General features: G+C 32.9%; 4 non-coding genes across 4 annotated transcripts; 3 read left to right on the top strand and 1 right to left on the bottom strand.

The window, feature by feature from the left end:
* Nucleotides 1-4304: 4304 nt before the first annotated feature.
* Nucleotides 4305-4378, top strand: TRNAS-UGA (transfer RNA serine (anticodon UGA)). Its single transcript is given in 2 exon segments — nt 4305-4341; nt 4345-4378. It is a non-coding gene; the product is annotated as a tRNA-Ser (tRNA).
* A 15261-nt stretch (nt 4379-19639) lies between these two features.
* On the top strand, nt 19640-19712 carry TRNAV-AAC (transfer RNA valine (anticodon AAC)). The gene has a single exon. It is a non-coding gene; the product is annotated as a tRNA-Val (tRNA).
* Nucleotides 19713-22557: 2845 nt separating this feature from the next.
* Nucleotides 22558-22630, top strand: TRNAV-AAC (transfer RNA valine (anticodon AAC)). Its single transcript has one exon. It is a non-coding gene; the product is annotated as a tRNA-Val (tRNA).
* Nucleotides 22631-23621: 991 nt separating this feature from the next.
* Nucleotides 23622-23695, bottom strand: TRNAF-GAA (transfer RNA phenylalanine (anticodon GAA)). The gene has a single exon. It is a non-coding gene; the product is annotated as a tRNA-Phe (tRNA).
* Nucleotides 23696-24174: the final 479 nt, after the last annotated feature.

Below are 24174 nucleotides of genomic sequence, written 5' to 3'. Positions count from 1 at the left end.
AAAATGTAAACAAAGGTGTTGACCTATCAAGAAAATATATGTGTCAAATGGAAGTTTCTTATTTTTGACAATATTAAATTAAGACATCGATAATAAAATAATAATCTAAATAAATTAAAATCAATTCACATTTTCCAATATTTATATTAACTCAATTTCATTTCATACAGTAATAATAATAAAAAACAAGATGTATGAGAAAAAAATAAATTGTGATAATGGTCACACAATCGGCATCCAAAACAATTTATGTGCCGCCATTTTTAAGTTTCGTAGTTGATATTATTCATTTTCGTGATCGTGATCGAACTCGAATTTTTTCTAGTTTTCATAGCGCGTTTTTTTAAATTGTGTGCAGTTATTATATTTTTGTTTTATGTTGAACTAGTTTATGCCCGCGGCTTCGCCCGCGTTTAAAAGAAAATAATATAATATACCAACATACATACAACTGAAAATTCATACCTTCAACTTTGCTAAAGATCATCACTTGATCAAATGCATAGTTCATTGCATTCATTATATTACTAATATCGATTAAAATAATCGATGTTTTGGGTCCAAAAGATTAATCATTAATTTATTTTATTATTAATCGAATCTTAACGCCAATTAATCGATCTTAGAACGCCATTCCTAGTTCCCGTGGGATTTCCGGGATAAAAACTATCCTATGTCCTTTCTCGGGTCTCAGACTATCTTTGTACAAAATTTCATTAAAATCGGTTCAGTGGTTTGGCCGTGAAGAAAAGACAACCAGACAGACAGACAGACAGACAGACAGAGTTACTTTCGGATTTATAATATTAGTAAGGATTTTGTGAAAGTTTTCGTTTCTTGTTAATTTGTTAAGGTTTGCAATACCTGTCATCGACTTTTGACAATGACATTTCTTTGTTTACATTTTGGACACCTAATTATGAATCAGACTATAGTATTACCATTATTTCATAGTAATCATAGTCATCCTTAATAACATCCTTAATAAAATTATCTAGATAGAACTAGTAACGCTTGAGAGTTGCAAGAATACATTTATTTCTTTTATGTAATCTTATAATACAGTGACCACCCAGACGACAGCTTCTAGATTTTATCACGGAAGATGATGGCATTGATATATCAATTTTCCCAATACATACCATTAGAGAGCACGCATTACCACGCTGCTACGCTGACGTTTAAACATATGAGTATCAGTTAGGATAGAAGGATAGCTGAATGAATCAGATATAAGCTCAATTTTGTAGTAGAGACATTACATCAAACGTTTACTTGATAACTGTAATTAATATTTAAATAGGTATATTAAATTAGGAATTTTAAGATAGTAGATTTAAATGTTTATTTATTTTGTTTAATATGCTCGTTATTTTACAAAGCTCTAATCATCTACATGTCAATATTATCATTGAAGAGACTATGCAGTGAAGTACAATTAGAAATTAAACGAACTTACCTAAGTGAAGTTCCATTTCAATTGTACGAACTGCATAGTCTCGAAATGATATTATAACCCACCCATACTTATTTACGATAAGTATTACCCATAATTACATCATCTATGTTGTAAAATAATCGAGCTAATGAACTTACATCTTGACCCCAGGATCTCTAAACTTAATGACATTTACCGGTATGGAGCGCTATAAGTATGTTGAATATTGTTTTAAATTATTTGAATTCGAGGTTTTTAGCTCTGAATATTCGTGACACAAGGCTGGCGGATGGCGGTATACTACATGTCAATATTATCATTTCGAGACTATGCAGTTCGTACAATTGAAATGGAGCTTGAAAGTTTAAAACAAACCTGACCTGAAAGTATTAAAATAAATTGAATTACTCAGCACGGTATAGAGAAAAGTGAATTTGGCATTTCGCTACGGGACAAATTTCATAACGAGGATATTGTATGAAAGCAAAATCTTTTAAAACTATTTGTTAGTGTGAAAGGCGTAAAATCAATACAAATCAGAATATGATATTCTCTTTCGAAGCACTTTTCAGTTGTTTCCGTGGTGTAGTGGTTATCACATCTGTCTAACACGCAGAAGGTCCCTGGTTCGACTTTTTATTCATTATTTTGTGCAAATTTCTTTACTTTCTTTGTTTGCGGTAGGTGTTTTTTATTGAATTGAATTATTTATATTGTAGACTATTACAAGTATTTTATAAAAAGGAATTCCGAGCATTCCGATCAAAAAGTTAAAACTTTAAAATAAAATTTATTTCATAAAACTTTTCTCCGTAAAAATCTATGTTGTCTCTATCCACTATTTATATTGAACTAAAATAAAGCAATAAAATCGCAACAATACTGTTACTGTTATCAACATATGATAGAAATGTGTAGTGTATGGATAAATTCAATAGAGCTGGAGTAAAGGTCAGTTCACGTCTAATCCATTTGACGCGATTCCTCGGTGCAATTGGTTCTAACTTATCGTGGAGATATTTTCAACAAAAGGCACGACCAATTTATTTTCTTGTAGGAAATCGATAATTCCACAACCGCAGATTTACTCGTAAAATACAACGAGCACAAAAGATTTCACGGTTAATTAAACTCGAGACGAAACAGGGATGAGTTGTCTTCCACAGAACTGTCTTAATCTATGTGTTACAATAAAATATATAAGTAAACTGAATTAAAAAATAAGTAAATATTGTAGTTTCATAAACAAATTTTATTTAAATTTAAAATAGTAATCTTAATTAATTAATCTTCTTAAAGATATTCTCACATTCAGGAGTTTAGTGAATTTTTAGCAATTTTTAGGACGCTGTACCCAAAGGATATATATTACTACGTCTTAATTATCTGTCCGTCGGTCCTGTGCTCTCTCTAGATCCGTAATAAAAAAAAGTTTCTAATTTTTACAAATCACGAATATGTAATATGGTCTAAGATCCGAAGCTAAATCGAACTGGACCGAGCTGATAATAGAATGAAACTCATTTTATAATGAAATTAGTACATTGGGTAATACATTAAAAATGGGTTTGCTAAAAAAAATCCTGGACAGGATAATTTTAATTATTTTTTGAAAAATTAAAATTTAATTGAAAATTAAATTTTGCAACATCAAGATAATAAGAAAATTCTATTCTGAGTGAATGTTAAAAACATACAGAATGTGCAGGCTTGGGTTGCCTATTATTTACGTGGACGAACTACTGGGTTGTCAGGTATAAACAGGTATTTCGCTGGCAACTACTTGCACTCATGATGATAATAGATAAAATTTTATATCAGTAGAAGCGCTGTTTTATTGTGAACACGTTGATATAGGGTTGTCTGCAAAATGAAAATTAATTTTTCAAAAAATAATTAAAATTATCCTGTCCAGGATTTTTTTAGCAAACCCATTTTTAATGTATTACCCAATGTACTAATTTCGTTATAAAATGAGTTTCATTCTATTATCAGCTCGGTCCAGTTCGATTTAGCTTCGGATCTTCTACCAATACTATGGCCGCAATTACATCAAACACTATACCTAAATAAAAAAAGATAAAAATAATACCAGGATATATATGTTTTTCGGCAATTTCAGTCTATCTTTTGAAACATAGTAAGTAGACTAGACACTTATCTTTCACAATGCATGTTCTTCTAGACTTGCTATGGTAAGAAATACTAAAAATATTACACCCCCTATATTTATGCGCCCCGAGTGCAAGTTCGACCCGCAGTTGACCATTATTTTGTCTAAAAACGCAACGGGGATACTTAATAATCATAACTGTATTGCAATTTTAAACGATAATAAATATAGTTCAAAAAGCTAAATTACACGCTTTTATGATAAAATCAACTAAAAAGTAGAAAATAATTTTGAATCTAGGAATCAATTAAGGAACAGTAAATAGTATAATGGAAAAGTAATAGTGGAAAAAGCGTAGGGTGCTCCATTTATTACTTTTCGAAAAGCGTACGAGCTGACTGAATGTCTGTTATTATCAAATACTACTTGGAAATTGCGGATTTCCGGTCAAGAATATAAATAAACTAGGTACTCACTTTGTTGTCTTTATAACGAGGTAATAAATAAAATATTTGATACAAATAAAATTGTATTTAAACACTGATGTTACGAGTACTTGCATCGTCGAACCAGAATAATTCTCGTTCCTTCCAAATATTCTCTTCTATTTAAAATTTCTGCGGACAAAGTCGCTAGTAACAGCTAGTGCTACATAATTTAAGGTTGAACAGCTAAACACATATGATAAGTTATTTTTAGAAGAATGTTAAAAAAGGTGTTAACTGTCGGATATTTTCGGCCGTGTTTAATATAGCTTTCGTGGCGCAGTGGTTAGCGTACTCTGCTGAAGAGTTGAGAGGTCGGTGGTTCGATCCCACCCGAAAGCGTATTTGGCGCGTCAGCTTTTTTTACTTTTTTGTTTCTTTCTTTTTTTTATTTTGTACCATTAAAATATTTTACCACCAATGCCTTTGTATGTACAAAAATTTTTTTCTAAGATTTTTTTTCAATTAAAATAAGTACATGGTTAAAGCTTATTACTTACTCGACTTAGTTTCTTGGGCTCGAAGGTTGAACACAATAAATATTATTGCACTAATATTCCGAAATTTATTTACTTTTATAATAAAATAACAATAAATATACAACGCTAAGTAAACTAAGATTAAACTAGAAGTGAAAGGATTATTTTCATATATTTCGATAGAAATATTCTTATTTCTATACCCTAGCAAAGTAGCATTTAAAATATTTGAACTCTTCTTCTGTCTCCCCTCCAATCTCTCGATTGATGCACTTTTTTATATGCTCCAGAAATGGTCAAAAAGTCAAAAACTATGTCCGAGAGTAACACGAGGAAACCGAGCCCTTTATAATATTCACAATCTGTAAATTTTATAAATCCCAGAGGCATAGACCATTAGCCTTTCAAATTTGAGCGAATCCTGCCATCGAGGCTGTAACGAGTTAATAATGAACGACATAATACGCAACTTAAATTGAGATTAAGCAAACAAAGTATAAAGTTTCCGTTGTCATTTCTGGTTGAGTGGAGAATTATCACAATTCGCAAAATTCATTAGCGTCGACGTTAATTCGAGTTCCAACGGTTGGTTCCCTAATCACTAATTACGCCGCTAAATGCCGCTATTGTTCCACATATATTGTATTAACCGGTATATTACGTCGATTCCCAGGGGATTGGAACTTTATAATTCTCTTTCAAGAATATTTGAAGGAGGTTTATTTGACTCGCAAAGTCTGTCGTAAAATTCTTTTTGAATTCGCGCTGTGGCGAACTACCTACTTTGTACATTTTGACTTTGATTTCTCTGTTCGTTTGATTTTTTCACTGATAAATACGGATTTGAATGTAGAAATAATGCATCGTGTTATCACGTAAATCTACCATGTAATTAAGTTAGCAGTTAAAATAATAAAGATGTCAAAACTCTTTGTAGTTTCACTCAGGTGGCTATCTCGATTCTTATTCAGAAATTTCAGGTCATTTTACTGACAATTGTATGATGTTATAAGGAGTAAGTTGAGCTACTTTTAATTTAGATAAGTAATTGGGATATCACAATAATTAGGATATAAACAAACCACATGAAATCTCCGAAGTATTTATACTTTCAAACGCGGGTGTAACCACACTTCGTATCAAATATTTCACCAGACTATTTCTAATAGTATAGCTATTATACTAACCCCTATGGCTTCGAGCAACGAGAACATGTCAATAAATATTTATCAGCCCGCTACCTCGTGATTGCGTGACCCTGTTCTCATCCATATCTTATTAATAAAATTATAGAATCTCACGCTGTACTTCCCATCTTGTGGGAAACATAGATCTATGTAAAATATATTTTGAAGTTATGTTAAAAGAAATCCTTTAAGTACCTACGACTACACGACTACCATCGGTGAAAGAATAGACTCCTAGCTGAGGTTAGCGTTACTACCCTTGGTTAATTTAGAATGCCGAAGATGAGTATGACTCCCTTACCACATCAAATCGGAATACAGCAACGGTGAACACTACTGTTATTAGGCAGAAATAAGTGAAACCATGGTGTGTCTGATGTCGAACCATAAGGAATTCTAGCACCTTGGGGTGGTACGTAATTATAATTCAATTCCTTTGAAATATATCACGAAACATCTGACATATTACATAAATATTTTTACAAAGAAAATTTAAACGTAACAAAAGGATTTATGTTCATAAATTATTCAACACACAATATGTAAGCCTGTATCGCTCTAATGGAGGAAAAAATTCTTACAAAAGGAATAACATTTTTATAGAGTTGTTCGTACATGAAAAATAATGAAATAATAATTACCTTGTTTTTGCTTTGGTTACCATAAAAATAAATAATTAGCCACCAAATAACATAAATAATTAAATACCCCAACTGAAATTACTTTTCAGTTAGTTAGTAAATACAAATTATTAGTAAAACCAAGTAAGTATAATAATATATTTTAATGGAGAAACATTTTACAATCAATTTTCAGTACTTATATTATAGTGTTAAAATTGATAAATTATTTTCTATAGACGGTTACAATTTTTTTACTTAACAATTGTTTTACAGCAAAAATTCCTGTCCTATTTGCTACTTACCTTTCTGTCTGTTTTCTATCCTACAAAATCCCAAGTGTGTAAGCCGTCACAAAATGAATGCACTTACGTGTTTCTGAGAAACACCCGTGCGGTGACTATGAAAGCTTGTATCCAAAGGAAAGGTGAAATGCTTATTGGATAACATACCACATTACCTTCCACACGCTTGCATCAAGAGCATTTTTATTAAGTGTTACATTTCAAAAATGCTAATGTAAATTCTTGTAGAATTTTATACAAAATAATCGTCCAGTTTAATACTAACACCTCTCAGATTGATTGACAGTTGACAGTTAATTCAAATACTTACTTAAAAGCGGTTGAAATTCGACTTCACCATCGAGGGCTCCGAGGTTCAAATTTCAGGCACGTATCTCGGATTTTTCATAGTTATGTGCGTATTACAAATTGATTTTCACTTGCTTTAATGGTGAAAGAAAACATTGTGAGGAAATATGCATTCCTAAAAGATCTTTAAAAAAAAGCTCTCGGAGGTATGCACTCGGCCCGCGCAAGGACTATGGCCTTAAACCCCTCCCTCTGAGAGGAGACCCGTACCAAGCAACAGCACTCTAATGGGCTGACGACGCTTATAAATTTGTCTTTTCATCACCGTTTTTACGTTTACGTAGTATGGGTGCAATTGACAACAAATGGCTTCGGTAGACAGCTAATTATGATGTCTGAGAATAGTTCTCACTCCGGAAAACTCGACAGTTGTTGAGTAGTTTTTACTCTGCCGTCTAAAAACAATAGCGAAGTGAACTTCAAGTTTCAGAGCGCTTTAATCGTCCTTCTTGAAAACAGAAAACTCGCCGGCTCCGTTAAAAGTTAAGAAGCCGTTTAAGTTCTTTTGAGCACAAATCTTTTATTTCTGTAAGAGGAGATCTTAAAGATCCCCGTTGTTTCAGCGCGGTGACGTCACCACATGGCAAGGAATAGAGATTTTTGGGTTTCATTTGATTTCATCCGCAGCAGGGCCACCAAAATTGCAATATTCACCACCACTAGCAAAAATATCAGAATCAAATTAAATTTGTATAGGAATTTGTAGCTTCAATATGCTAAAAAATGTGCAAATAATTAATTTACTACTTTATGGCATTTAACCATCTGCACAAACTATTATGAAGCGTTTTAATGCACTTAAGATCGACCTCCGGTACTGATTCAATCCTTTGTGGAATCGATTCAGATTACAAATGTTCATGGAGATGGATTCATCGGAGATCCTGCTATCTACTAAGCGGCCATTTAGCGTCGTTGCCTGTCAGTTATATGATTATAACGCTCATCTGCAACAACACACACATACACAATCTTATTCTAAATAACAAATGTATTGCTAAAATAAAAGCGATTTATCTTCCTGTTTTATAAATACAGTGAGCAATAAATCACACTTTGTCATTGGTCCGTCACAAGCAATTCGCCGATACTCCAGCCGAACTTCAAGATAACTCGTGAGTAACGACCTCTTGGGACAAATGGATAAAACATAAAATGCTGTTCTGTGTTCATTATACCCAGTAATATTCCACTACAGTAACAAATGAAATTGCCAATGATTCTTGGTAATCAAATACGTCAACAGCGAATGGGACAATATAGACCACTTTATTTGACATTGTTTACAGGGAACTTTTGGCAAAATTGCAGCCCTAGTGCCAATTGATAAAATAATTGGCCAAGTGCGAGTCCAACCTGCAAATGGAGGGTTCCGTACCACCACATTTTTATTTATTTATTATTTTTAGTGTTTCTTATCCTAGAAGCCATAGAAGTACATGAATAATGAACATTTGATCTTGGTTAAAAACGGAACCCTATTACTAAGCCACAGCAGTCTGTCCGTCAGTCTGTCTGTTATAGGGTTCTACTGAACCGTAAGAGTTTTTTTACAGAAGATGTATAACGGTAGCCGCTATAAAAAGCAATAGTTGTGGCGGTGGTGGCGCCGAAGTCATAGGTAATTTATTATTTTAACATAAGAAAATACTTACACGGATTATCCACATTTATAGACATAAAGAGAAACTTTAAACACATAGTCTACTGTCTATGACTCAACATTATCCTGACGGAATCGGCGGGAATGTTCTAGTTCCGGTCTCGTGTTGGACCCACTTGCTTGCGCTGTCTGATATTATCTATCACTTGGCAGAGACAAGAAAAATATAGCATACATATTTATTGCGTTCGAAAACATTTGTGTATTCTATATTTTATATTAAACAAGGAAAGACTTACACCGATTATTCACATTTATATACTTAAAGAATGAGTTTATTCTATACAATATTCTTTTTTGAAGACGCCTTAGATAAATATACATTTTTATACTAGAATTTAAATTTAAGTATTACGAGTAAGAGTATATGAATAATTGTATCATGGATTGATCAATACAACACAAGTTATGAGTAAGTACAGGCAATAGATATTACATTACTGAATAATATTATTAATTATAACGTAATAACTAATAAAATGCAAATTTCTTAGTATTGTATGTGTACTTATCTATAATTCATTCGATTTATTCGTCGTATTTTTAATCGAGACTATAGGTTGGCCTTAAATAATACTCGAAATAGTTAAGTACCGCGCGCGCTCTCTCCTCTATATCGAAAACGGATATTCTCAATATACAAAAAAATAGTCAATCAAAAGTTGTACAAAATTTAATTCTACACAATATTTATAACAAATACAAATAGCATAAACCCATACAAAACGAGATATTTACAATAAATGTGTAAAAATCCATTATTTGAGCTTTGACCTTGGAATGTATGTAGACACCCTGCGATGTAGGTTTTGAGGCAAGTTATATTATTCGTATACCTACTACAAGTTCTACTTCTTATATTCATCATATCATTAAGCAAAGCTATATTAAATAAAAATGTTCATTCTTCTTATAGAAAAAATCGCTATTTTTCAAATATTCTGAAATTTATATATGCACCTTTGATACATTCATTATTCATATCAAAATGAAAGCCGTCGAATTGTATGAACCTCACCGGTTACGACTATACGTATTGACATTTTCAAACCATGCGTGAGAATCGCGAATATAAAATATTGTTACTAATATCCATAAGCGTGGAGACACAGGAAATTGAAACGTGCGAATAAAAACAAACAACATTGTGCGGTATTTCATTTGTGCGAGGTTCCGTAGATTTTTACTTATAAACTACGGAGATGATAATTTCGTTTGAGTTAATTTTGAAATTTATTATTTGGATTTTCAATATATTTGTATATCTTTCCAGTGTAAACATGCTTGATGTGTGTTAAGGAAGACATGTTACAACATGACAACGAAATGGAATTATCAGTTTTTTGCGTAACCTTACTGGTATTGTTATTTTAGTAAGTGAAATTTTTATTCCGTTTCGCCGGATATTACGAGATATCGTCTTTGTTTGTTTTCCTTGTTCATTTATTGTTTTATTATTTGTTCTAATATTCTTATCTGTTGTATTATAATTTATTTGACTTTCCTGTTTGTTAAATAAATATTTCCTGGAAGGGTGTCTTGTTAACTAAAGATACCTATTTATTTCTCAACACTAAATATAAAATATGTTTGTAATATACAGTCTGACTGCCACTCATAATATACTAATAAAAAGGAAAAGCTATATTTCCTTCTTTAAAATGTATTTGTTAGAACTTTTTTAAAATAACACTCAGGCATGTTGCCAGGCAATCCATTACTGTCCCACGGCTGGGCACAGGTCTCCTCACAGAATGAGGAGGATTGAGCCAAAGTCCACCGAACTGGCCAAGTACGTATTGAGATTTTTTAAATAAATTTCTAGGGTACGCAAGTTTCCTCATTATGATTTTCTTCACAACTATGGTAAATGATAATTAATTTCTATTCACACTAATAACTTTGAAGAATGTGATGTGAATGCGTGGAATTCGAGCATAACACCCACCTTACAAGAGGCCGAATTTCAAATAGCCTATAACTATCAAACATTAGCCTATCACTGCGTTTGTTTTTTCACAACATTCTTCAAACCTGAATAAAGTAGCACGTAACACTTATAATTTAAAGGAAACAATGTTTAATCCAAGTAATAATAATAATAAAATTTTATTTATTTGCTCTCATAGTTAAATATAACATAAAATGTATTATAGGATCTTAGGTACAACAGTTGGGAGACAAAGCGAAACAGACAGTTATCCAAATTATTATGCAGGTAAATACTAAGACGGCGAGAATATTGTAAAGACGTGGGTGTATGTTTGTGTGCACATGTGTGATTAAGAGAGGTGTAGGTATGTATGTGTAGGTATGTAAGTGTGTGTGTAGGTGAAGAGTTTGGGAATATGACACTAAACGGCACAATATAGAACATTTGGGATTGTTGACACTAGACGTTAGTTTATTGGATGTAGTAAGTTTTCAGTTTCGTCATAAGAAAGGGTTTTAAGGTAATTGGTGACTTTTAACTTGCAGCTTTGTTTCTTAAGGGGATATATATTAAGGCTCTTATTGATCTTGTTATACAGCAATGGACCTAAGAAAGAGAAAAAATTGAGTGATTTGGATGTGTTAAAATTTTGTAGGGGGCATACTTTATCTTTCCTGCGTTTATGGTTGAATAGGAGCGAATCGTACGTTAAAAGGGAGTGTTGTTTGAGAGAGATGTGAAGAATGAAACTTTGTTGTTGATTTGTGAAACGGAACTTGTTGACTTTTGTGAAACGGATTGTTAATACGCTCCAATATCTGTAGAGTTCTACAGTAGGGTAGCGATAAGGAAAGCCTGCTGCAACCTTAAGGATTGCTCGTTGAGCTCTTTCAACCTCTAATATGTGAGTTTTAGCTGCATCTCCCCGCGTAGTAATGCAGTAGGTGATCAGTGATTGGCAAAGAGCGTAGTAAACCACTTTAATGACTCTCTGATCCGCTACGTGGCGTAAGGATCTAAATATATATATATATATATATATATATATAAGTTTGCGAAGCCTGGAGACCAGAGCCACAAGGTGTGGTTTGAAGGTGAGTAATTGGTCGATAATTACACCTAAATATTTAATAATAATAATAATAATAACCGTTTATTGCCATAATAACACAGTTTACACAAAGAATAAATGTACAGTTTTACAGTAATATTAATATGACAAAAGGAATTCGGCTCAGCATTGCTGTCTCAGAATCAGGGATTCGAGTAGCGCTGTTTTTCAGCCGCTCCTATAATCCCTGTGGTGTTAGGTGGGATAAGAAGTTAGTCAGCCGTCAGTGGGGCATCTCCTGGGTTTTAAAATCCAAGCGTGTATGTGTGTGTGTGTGTGTGTGTGTGTGTGTGTGTGTGTGTGTGTGTACGTACGTAGTAATATAAGTAGTTCCTCAAACAAGAACAGTATAACAATTTTAAATGAATTAACTTGTTATAAATGTCCATTCATATTTTACACTGCGTCGAAAATTTGATTTACACAAGAGGGCCACGGGGCCATTAAAGTTGTTCGGATCCATCTCCTCTGTTCAAATCCGCTAATGGCTATTCCTATTATATTTTTATTTTCACAACTCTTCGCCGTAATTGGGGTGCTTTTGTAATCTTTCTTTTTTCATCAACGCAAACATTCTGTAACAATAGCAAAACATTCATGTATAAAATATATTACTGTACGTTTAAGGCACCGAAACAATTGAAACTAAAAAAATGATGAATTTATTATTAATTTTCTTTATGACTATAGTTTTAACAATACGATGACTTTGTCATTGGTATTATTGAACACCAAACACTCGGATGTTTAAATATATAGCTTTATTACTCACTCACTTTATAGGAACACGCCCTAGAAAGAATGAGAGTTACGTATATACTTACAATTTACATTAATTATATACAAACGCAAGGGCAGTGATAGTCTAGTGGGTAAGAAACTCAGTCGAGGGCTAAGGGAAAGAGGGTAAAGGAAAACATCGTGAGGAAACCTGCAAACCTGAGAGATTTATATAAAAAAAAGTCAAAGGTATGTGAAGTCGCACTTGGACAGCGCGGTGGACTATGACCTAATTCTTTTCATTCTGAGAGGAGACCCGTGCCCAGCAGTGGGACAATAATGAGTTGATGATGATGATGATGATATACAAACGCTTGAAAAACAGAACATTCCCTTCGCACTCCCATACATGAGGAAAACTTTAATTATGGTTAAAATCAAATACTGGCTTGGCCAATTAAAAGCTTGTTCTTAGCAATATATTATAATAAAGACCTTACACATTTTATTAACTTTCTAGAGGAAATTGTTATGTAGTCTAGCTTACATAGCGCGTTGTCACCGATCCAATGTCCGGCCTGCCAACAACAGCTCCTCTGTTTGTTTTTATAAAAAAAAAGCTGAACATATTCTTGAGTTTATGATGTATTCTTTCAATAGAATATAGAAATATGTTTAGTAAAGTAATTAAGGTTATCTCGTTTAATTTAAGGCTACTAGAGAACAAAAACATTTTTACGATATTAGGTAAGTATACGTAGTTCTTTTAAAACTGGTCTTTTTAAATTATATTGGAAATAAATATATTTCCATACAGTACACATTATATATAAGAGATTCATGTAATTATTTTACATGCTCATAATCTAGTACAACACTAATAGTAAGAGAAGTTTCACAAGCTCATATTTATCTTAAATCATTTTATTTTACATGTGTATACATTTGACGATTTTGAACATTTGACGAGTACAACAGAAAATTGGAAAATACTGATAAACCCTTCCCGTGTCCAAAAAGGATGAATTAATGCATATAATTACCTCATTCCCTCATATTTATATTTACAAGACTCGAAAATGTCTGGGAATATTTTTAAACCAGACCGCTTTAGCTTCGCGCTGGTTCGAATAGACCAATTAGTCCGTTGGCTCTAGCTTCAAATCTATTGAAAAGCCGTCCCTTTAATAAAGCTCAATATCTGTCTGGCAAACTGCAATCAGATGACTCCGTTAGCAGTTGATCGCTCGGTCAACTGATACTTGATCTGTTTTTTGCCGGGAAAAATAAGCTCGCTTCGGGATTAATATCGAGAGCAGCAGCGATTTGTAAATGGCCAATTTATGGACGAAATAAACACGAGATCAGTTTTTCAATTTAAATGTAGTTTATGTATATCTTTAAATAATACTGGAGTAGCAAACAAGCTATTTTAAACTGGAATACGACAGCGCTTAACACAGTTTTTATTAAGTAGAAATAGATGTGGCGGTGGTGTTTCGGGAGTCGAAGTATTTTCTAATATAATTTTGTATTTTCTAATATAACAATTCAGTAGACTTAATTAAATATCTAGAAGGTTACTCCTCCGCTTCCTTAAAATAACATCGTGTTCACTTCAACAGCTAATGTGCATATAAATCTTGTTACTTTCTAGGGTTTCGTATCCAAAGGGTGAAAAAGGAACTCAATAGTCCGCTGTGTGTACGACTGTCCGTCTTTCACAGTTCACTAGCTCGTGAACGGCAATTGATAAAAACTTAAAATTTACAGTGTGTATAAAACTGGCCGCTATAATAACAACGCGCAAAGGGTTCCAGATTCGATCCCCGGCCATTCGGATTTGGATATCTGTTCTGGATCTGGGTGTTTGTGTATTTTCCTTTGTTTGTGTCCACCGCACCCACGACAAATAGAATCCTAGTATAGTGCTGTGTGAAAGCGTCTTTTTATTACCATGCTCTCCTTCCTTGAATCAATTAATAATAAACGATATAAGCAATTCAATTATGAATAAATACGTTCAAAGGAACCAATACACTCAGTTTCTATTCTATTTTATTATAACAAACGTATGGATGTTCTCCCTTCAATTAAGGCATTTGTCTTTTTGTGTTTTATACAAACAAAGCGGTGAAAACGTATTCAATTAAATGTGGATTCAGACCGCACCATACAAAGGGGAGTATTGTCGAGTCGCGTGTTTTTTCACTCTAAACGTTTTACCATCCCCTAACGTGATCTAACTGAAAGGTGGGTACAGACTGTCGTAACGTAACATACGTTACAACAGTCTGTACCCACCTTAACACCTAGATAATTTTCGCGTCACCAATCTATTAAACACGTATTATTTTTCTGTTCGGTATCGTCAACTCATTACTCACTAATATTCCACTATTGGACACAGGCTTAATGTCAGAATGAGGAGAATTAGCCAATAGTCCACCGTCTCAGTCCATAGTCAATTAGTCATATTGGTAGTTTTCACACGCGTTTGAGAACTTTTTTGTTTTTTGGTTTGTTTTTTTTTCAATATCTCAGGTGCATAGGGTTCGTCACTATTTTCTTACAATTTAAAAATAAATGTTTTATTTTCACAATAATAACTTATTGTTTAAGAAATTACTTTAATTACAATTGGTGAGCTGTTTCGGAGGGTATGGTACACCGTAACAAGTGATTTATATTTATATTTTTATAAGAATGAAGTAGCAAACGGGCGTGTAGTCCACCTGATGGATGTGGTCATAAAAAGGCGTTGCATCTGAAGTCGATCAGATAAACCTTAAAACTCATGAAAAATAAGTTAGTCGCCCATAAATACTAAAAACAAGTTCACATTAGTTTTGTATACCCATGTACTTAATCCATATCTTTGTAAATAGATTATTTGAAAAAATCCAAGTACATACTATCACAGAAATTCCGCTAAAATTAATTAAACTCGTGTAGGTCTTCCAAGGTTCGTTTACAGCGATTGATTAGTACTTTGAATCACTAAAAATGCTCAAATGAATTAGTCACAGGTGAAAATTAATTAACAAAATAATGTGTCTTTGACAAATTTTAATTTGCTTTTATTTCCTCTGGGGCAAATGAAATTAACCCGAAACATTTTCTTTCACGTACCTTCAAAAAATATGAAGTTGAACAATAATCTTATTTTTGAGGATACATATTTTAAAGTTCCCTGAAAGTTAAGCGTTGCTGTGTTATGATTCGAAGGGTTTAGTAAGGGAGACTTTTCCGAGGCGTTCCACATTGTCCTCAGTAGCAGCAACGCATCTGTGGTCGACCTGAGGTAAGAATCTATTTTTTTCTGGGATTGATTACAGATTTACTTAGGCGGCAGAAGACACTTACCATCAGGTGGAATACATGACCGTCTGCTACTCCTAGCCGCGGTATTTTGTCCAAATTTGTTGTATTAGATTTCGCAGTTTGTTCTATTGATAGAAGAAATAATACAATTGGTTTACTTATCATCATTTTCAAATTTATGAAAAAATATTTGTGCTACTAATTAAAGGAAATTGTAAAACATATTGGAATTTAAGATCTTACTTGTAATTACGGACGGCGGAAAACATGTTTTTTGCGTAGCAAAGGCAATTATTTTTGAAAGTCTATTTTTCACCCTTGTTATTTACTTCTTTCCACCGTTTAATATGATTTTCATTACCTTTGTCATAGAATTTTGGAAAACATTTCGTTCACATTTTTATCCTAAAACACGGCCGCCAGATTACAGATCGTCTTAAAACTTCTGACAACAGATTCGTCCCCGACAGATAGTGGTAAAGCTCTTATAAAGAATTTAGGGCGCACTTGGATTTAAGAACCCTTACTCGTAGTTGTTCGCAGAAGGTTTTTACTCTCAACAGAATCTCAGGAGAAGGATCTTCGGGGATTTGTTCTCGTTTCTTTGTCGTACGCTTATTTATCGTTTATATATTTAGGCGGTACTAAAATAAACTTCCTGACTTTGTCTAAAGCAAAATATATTTTGTCTAAGGTGAAGCAGCATAATTTAATATTTTTATCATTAAAAATTAAGTAGAAGCTTCATAATTCCAAGGAATGGAACAAAAAGGTTTGTAACAAACATTTGTAACAAAAAGGTTTGTAACAAACATTTTTGTTTCATAATTGATTTGTAGTTTTCTGGATGGACTTATATATTAATGAATTTTAATATTTTATTACAAAAACTAATAAACAATAAATTTCTTCAAAATATTTTAATAATATGTGTCTGTGTGTGTTTAGTTGTGATGTACTCATATGTGTATGCTGGATGTATGGATGCTGTATGTGAGTGTATCTAGAATTTTTCTGAAGAAAGTTATTAAAATGGCTTCTAATTAAAGGTATTACGAAATTAAGAGAAATTTCTTATAAGCGATAAATTATATAAAGTATTGCGATCACTAATTTAATTTCAAGCTTAAGCAACAGCTAAATAACCCCAAGTCCCAGTCTTGTCGTTCTACGAGGGAAAAAGAGAAACAAATTACATCGATTACGTATTCTCGTGTAACTAATTCGAAAACGAACCATTTTGATACTTGCAAGACTTGTTAAGGACAATAGATATCCACCTTGTGTAAGATAAGGACAGAAAATCTGACGGAATCCAATATCGCAATAACTGCAATTTATGTACAAAGGGGTTTTCCTTTATAATCGTAAGACGCGTACGTCTGGCAAGATTTAATAACCGTCTGTAAAAATAAATAATAGTTTAAAAAAACTAAAAAAATACACTTTTTATAGAAAATCCAACTAAAAAATAGAAAATATTTTTTTTTAAATTTGAATTAAGAATAGTGTAAATAAGATAAAAATATTTTTTATTGTAAAAAAAGCGTGGGGTGCTTTTTAAGATATTATCAAAATGATAATCCTTCTACTCAATATCTATCAATAAAATATTTATAACTATTGACACCAGGCACCCCACGCTTTTTTTACAATAAAAAATATTTTTATCTCATTTACACTATTCTTAATTCAAATTTAAAAAAAAAATATTTTCTATTTTTTAGTTGGATTTTCTATAAAAAGTGTATTTTTTTAGTTTTTTTAAACTATTATTTATTTTTCATTTTTTGGTCGATTTTTTTATAAAAGCGTATTTTTTAGTTTTTTTTAACTATTATTTATTTTTCATTTTTTAGTGATTGTCAGGTCAGGTCAGGTCAAGTCAGGTCAGGTCAGGTCAGGTCAGGTCAGGTCAGGTCAGGTCAGGTTAGGTTAGGTTAGGTGATCGGCGCGCCTGGTAGATTCCTTTATTGGTCTTAACGCAGACCTTCCGGGTCTCAGGAAAACAAAAATCGCTGATCCTGATTATCCTAGTAAGGATAACGGGTCAGAATGTTTAAAATATTGAATTGTCATCGGTCCTTAATAAGTATGCCAAATTTCGAGTTAATCCGACGTTTTGAAGGGGGTTAAAATCATGTTCAAAGATTCCGTTACATACTAACATACCAACATACATACGTCTGAAGCTAATAAAAGCGTATTAATCACTAGAAGACGACGAGTTATTACGGCTTTTAAAATGTTTATCGTAAAGCTGCGGAATTTTTCAGATAATTTGTAGTATTTGAATGTTTTTAAAGGACTATACTGATCACATTGCTACTAAAATAAACAAAGGCTCCCAAGTGGTTGCATTGCACTTCGGAGCCATTGTTTGAATACATTTTGTCGCTGCCATGTGGTATCGTATGGTGATGTGGTAGACATACAGGGCCTTTAATTCAAAGATTGGAACTAGAATAGGGCTAGGTATTCCCTACCTGTGGTAAGAGGACTAAAACGAGCTTATGGGTTTGCGGGCGGCCTAAATGGGAGCTCTAACCGCCGAGCCAGCTGCCCCGGGAAGGACCACTGTGTCCGAAACCGTGTACCTTCAGAGACACAAAACTATAGTTCAAAAAACTAAAATAAAATCAATATAGGAATCAATTAAGGAACAGTAAATAGTATAATTGTGGAAAAAGCGTGGGGTGCTCCATTTATCAGTTTACGAAGAGCGCCCCACACCTATTTTAAGATTTGTCAGCTATGCAGGTTTCTTCACGGTCTTTTTCTTCAGCGTTTTGAACATGTGATAATTTCTAATAAGCACATAACTTTGAATATTCAGAGGCGTTTCTGGGATTTGAACCTCGGATCCCTCGATCAAGAGGCCGAGTTTCTTAACTACTAGGCTATCTCATTTGTTTTGCATAGAAAATCTAATAGTTTATTAATATTTGATGGATGATTTCAATCAATTACAAAAGACCGTAATACGTAAGTATTATTGGCTGTGTCCTGTCAGGTTTCAATCAGTCATATCGGTCAGGCACGTTATTGTGTGGTTTCATTTATATTATTATCATATAGAAATAGTTACAAAACAAAACGTACAAATACCAACTTATTTAAATTTAATAACAGCCATTCTAAATGTATCGATACATATCGCTACATTTAGAATTACTACCTTTTTAAAAGGAAACATAATATTTCATTCAATAAATGCAATGCAAATAGGTATATTGAAGTTTTGACAAATCCAGGAAAAAATATACATATTTATTTTTACACAACATTTCTTTTTCCGACTGTACCGATTTATGTATGTGAATGTGTAAACGTGTATGTTAAGAACAGGTTATATCAACACATATAAATTTAGACTTCTGAGACCAAGGCAATATTTCCCCATATTTATAAACTGAGAAGAAATATCAATGTTATTGTTTTTGTGCATTAGTATATTTCTAGACACACAAACCTCATACATAAAGTAGTGGTGCTCGAATATAACTAACTTCTTAAGGTGATTGTCGAACTATGTGATTTCAAATAATAATGATTGCAAATCCCTAGACATTAAATAAATCATGAAAATTAAGTTCCCTACAAATCGTCTATCGGGACAACAATAAGGATTACTTATATAAGTACAAAATTACTGGATGAAATCCAATGTATAAAAAATCCTTGAGATACATCTTTCAATACGTTTTTCTGAATAAAATGAGAGGTAGCTCTCATATTTTTAGGACCCTCAACTCTATTTTTCACGTTTTCGAACTTGTTGACTAGAGTATCGGGACAAATTTTATAACGAGGATTGATAAACGCACATAATCTTACACTATATTAATACAAAAAAGCGTTTGAATCGATACAACGCAGAATATCATACTGTCTTTCGAAACAACCGTTGGTTGTTTCCGTGGTGTAGCGGTTATCACGTCTGCCCAACACGCAGAAGGTCCTCGGTTCAAACCCGGGCGGAAACGTATATCCACCTCATTTAACTTTTTTGCCTTTTTCTTTTTTGTTTTTCAGTATAATTACTGATATTAAAAATATATATAACTTTCATTCGATAATTATGTTATTTAAACGATATTTAATTTGCCACGAATCTATTATTAGAAATAGTAAGATTATATGAAACTCACGAAAATAAATACTAGGCTGTTATTAAATTTAAATATAAATAAGGTTAATATTTTTTGAGCATTACAATCTTAATCAGTTGTATTGGGACTATTATTGATCTTTGATATAATAAATAATATGTTTACTGCTTGACTGATATACCATATCAAATGCGAGTTAATCTCGCGTGAGGAGGGTTTCGTACAAATTTAATATTTTAAATGGAAAACATGTTCTCCCATACGTAATGTATGGGAAAATATTTTTCATCATCAACCCGTTGTTGTCCCACTGCTGGGTACGGGCCTCTTCTCAGCATGAGACGTATGAGGCCATACAGCACCGCGCTAGCGAAGTGCGTATTGGTAGACTTGGTAAAATGCAGGTTTACTCAATGCGATGTTTTCCTTCACCGTTTAAGCAAGTTGTTTTAAGAAGTTTCCTGTTTATGTTAAGTGTTGATCATTGCTAGAAGAAAAGTTATTTATGTTAAACATTTATTAGTTGTGAGTTTGTTTTTTTATAATTAGGTATTAAGAACGCTCACGAAAGTGTCTTTGTTAATGAAACATTTATAACATTCGAGAACTTACCATCTGTCGTAATGTGCATTTTGACAGTTCAGTTCTATAATATAGTACCTGATTTAGACTTAGAAGTACCTACTTCTGTACCTATGAGTACCTACTCATGTCAAGTAAACGAACCAATTGATTAAAAAATGTAATGTGTTTTCATTTATAGACCACATCCTAGGTCGTCTATCGTTTTTATTCACTTATTATCAAATACCCTGAGAGAAAATGGTAACAAGTAGGTATATTCGGACTAAGCTGACAATGTCTGCCAGTTGGCAATCAATATGGTTTATAAGTGATCAGAACTAAGGGTGGTAATTACCAGATGTAGGTGTGTCGAATATTATGAGTCATTAGAAAAGTTTGAAAAGTAAAAACCTGAATATAGTAGAATGTTAAATTAGGCATCGTTTGGTGATGCGTGTAGTATCTACATGAAAGTGAGTAGATGGTGTGCGGTTAACATTGTAGGATGTCCCACTTCCAACATAATTAATAATAAAAATTCCGATAAATACTGTAGGATATACCACATCCCACAAAATCGATCGATACAACAATATTGATACAATGAATATTGTAGGATGTCCCATTTCCGACATTTTATTAAGGTGTTCAGACGATGAATAAACGCTAATAAATAGACGCTTTCTACACTCACAACCCCACACTAGGATTCCCTGTGTCGTGGGTGCCATGAAAACACATATAGACAAATATACAAACACCCAGACCCAGAAACAGAAATCTAAATTCATCATTTAAATATCTGTCTGGCCGGGGATCGAACCCGGGACCCTTTGCGCGTCAGACCGGTATGGTGGCCGCTCTGCCACGCGGGTCGTCAACCGTGAATAATGTGGCATATTCCTTTTTTCCTGTTTATATTTACAATTTTAGAGTACTAAAAACGATATCATCATACCAAATATAGTACAAATCCAACGTTAAAGTCTTCATTCGGCCGTACTGAAAAACGAGACTTTTTCACTTCCGACTTTGTTAATTGCTGCAGTCGATATGTTCGACGTAATGAAGAAATCAAAACTGATAACATCCCTCTGTACACATTTCTAGTAAAACAATGTCAATTGGACAAACAAAATTAAAGCAGTGACAGTTATTTGATCTCAACACACCCAATTATGGGAATCGTAGCTACAACCGTACCACTCGTCTACGTTAAGAGTGGTCTACGACGTAGCCGACTGCTACGACCACAGGCTACAACCGCTGTCATTCGAACAAAGTATTTATATTTTGTTGAAGCGTTTTCTTATATAATGTTGCCGGATATGTATTATTATACAACGCGTTTTTAATATAATATCAACGGAACCCAAGTGTATTAATAATTATAATTATAATAGTGACCTCTTTACCGGTTTTTGTATTGGTAGTATGGATGTCAAATGCAAAGGTTTTCTGTCGTATTTAGGTAGAAGGTCTTACAATTGATGAAACTCATTATTAAATATCGACATAACTGCTAGCAGTGTAAAGTGGCTGCTCAATAACTATTTGAATTTTGTATTTTTCATTAAGTGTTTTCAACTTCAAGGCATTATAAAAGAAAAAAGTTTCATAAAAGTTATTCTCCAGGCTAATTTAAAAACTACATATTGCCTTTCAATAAGATATAATGATAACATATTTTTAATAAGAGAATAGAATAAGTTATCTGAAATAATCAAAGTGAAAATGTTTGACCCATGGTTAAAATAGTAAAGACATTTAGAAACTTTGCATTAAAATTTTATTTTGTAATCATAATTTAAGCTCCACATGGCCCTACTTCTAACACAAATTTGCATTCGTTTTTGTAATCCACATTTTATAACGCTGGTAATAAGATTCCGCCTCATATCATCAATCGCTTTGACACCTTCATTCAAGTAAAAAAATATCTAGACCGATTAATAAGAACCTGAAAGTATTAAAATAAATTGAATTATTCAGCACGGTATAGAGAAAAGAGAATTTGGCATTTCGCTACGAGACAAATTTCATAACGAGGATATTATATGAAAGGAAAATCTTATAAAATTATTTGTTAGTATGAAAAGCGTAAAAATCAATACAAATCAGAATATGATATCGTCTTTCGAAACTGCTTTCAGTTGTTACCGTGGTGTAGTGGTTATCACATCTGCCTAACACGCAGAAGGTCCCTGGTTCGATCCCGGGCGGAAACACTTTTTATTTGATTTTTTTGTTTCCCAGTATATTTATTGATTTGAACTATTAATAAATATGAATTAAAATTTTATTATAATATATAATCAAATTTCTAGTTTAATTTTAGTTTACTTAGTTGTATTTTTATTGTTATTTTGTTATAAAAATAAATAAATTTCGGAATATCAATAATATTTATTGTGTTCAACCTTCGAGCCCAAGAAACCAACTCGATTAAGTAATAAGCTTTAACCACGTACTTATTTTAATTAAAGAATTTTCTAAAAAAATATTTTTGTAAATACAAAGGCTAAGGTGGTAAAATATTTTAATGGTATATACAAGATAATAATCAAATCAAATCAAATCAATTTTTTTTATTCAAAATAGGTTCTTTACAGATCACTTTTTGAATGTCAAAGCAACTACCACCACTTCACAAGGTGTTTCGTTATGGAGAAGAAGCGGCGAAAGAAACTCCATAACACACATCTTTTAAAAAAAATGTTTTTGACAATGTTAACTTAACGTAATGGTACATGTGGAGCTGGAGCTAATTCAGACCACACCGTTTTGTCAGTCAAATAATCACTTACTTTATAGTACGCTTGTTTACATAGCGTTAGTTTAACGACATGTTTAAACTTTTTTTCTGTGAGATTCAAAATGTGGTCGGGTATTTTATTGTAGTAGCGAATACAGTTGCCCACGAAAGATCTAGCCACCTTACATAATCTATGTTTAGGAATTGCTAATTTATTTCTATTTCTGGTATTAAAGTTATGGTGGTTACTATTTTTTTTCAAACATCAGTGTGTTTTCTTACATACATAATATTTTCATAAATGTATTGACTATGCACCGTCAATATATTAATAGTGGGAAACAGTTCTCTTAGGGACTCACCACGCCGCAGACTATATATTGACCTTATTGCTCTTTTTTGAATAGTAAAATAAAAATAAAAAGAAAGTAACCAAAAAGTAAAAAAAGCTGACGCGCCAAATACGCTTTCGGGTGGGATCGAACCACCGACCTCTCAACTCTTCAGTCGAGTACGCTAACCACTGCGCCACGAAAGCTATATTAAACACAGCCGAAAATATCCTACAGTTAACACTTGTTTAACTTTCTTCTAAAAATAACTTATCATATGTGTTTATCTGTACAACCTTAAATTATGTAGCACTAGCTGTTACTCGCGACTTTGTCCGCAGAAATTTTAAATAGAAGAGAATATTTGGACGGAACGAGAATTATTCTGGTTCGACGATACAAGTAGTTACTCGTAACATCAGTATTTAAATACAATTTTATTTGTGTCAAATATTTTATTTATTACCTCGTTATAAAGACAACAAAGTGAGTAGTTTATTTATATCATAGACCGGAAATCCGCACTTGTTGTAACGATAAAGACAACTATCGTTCGGAAACCTACACGCCTGAGAGTTATAAAAAAATTTCGAGTCGAGTGAAGTCTACCAATTCTCACTTAGTCAGCGTGGTGGGCTTAGCCTAATTCCGTCTCACTTAGAAGGAAGGCCGTGCCCAAAGGAGC

Source organism: Epargyreus clarus, unplaced genomic scaffold, assembly GCF_041222505.1.
Source record: "Epargyreus clarus isolate Ecla_fem2 unplaced genomic scaffold, WU_Ecla_fem_2.2 ptg000007l, whole genome shotgun sequence".
Classification (NCBI taxonomy): Eukaryota; Metazoa; Arthropoda; class Insecta; order Lepidoptera; family Hesperiidae; genus Epargyreus; species Epargyreus clarus.
The sequence above is the reverse complement of the archived record's forward strand: the minus strand, read 5'-3'. Positions and strand labels throughout refer to the sequence as shown.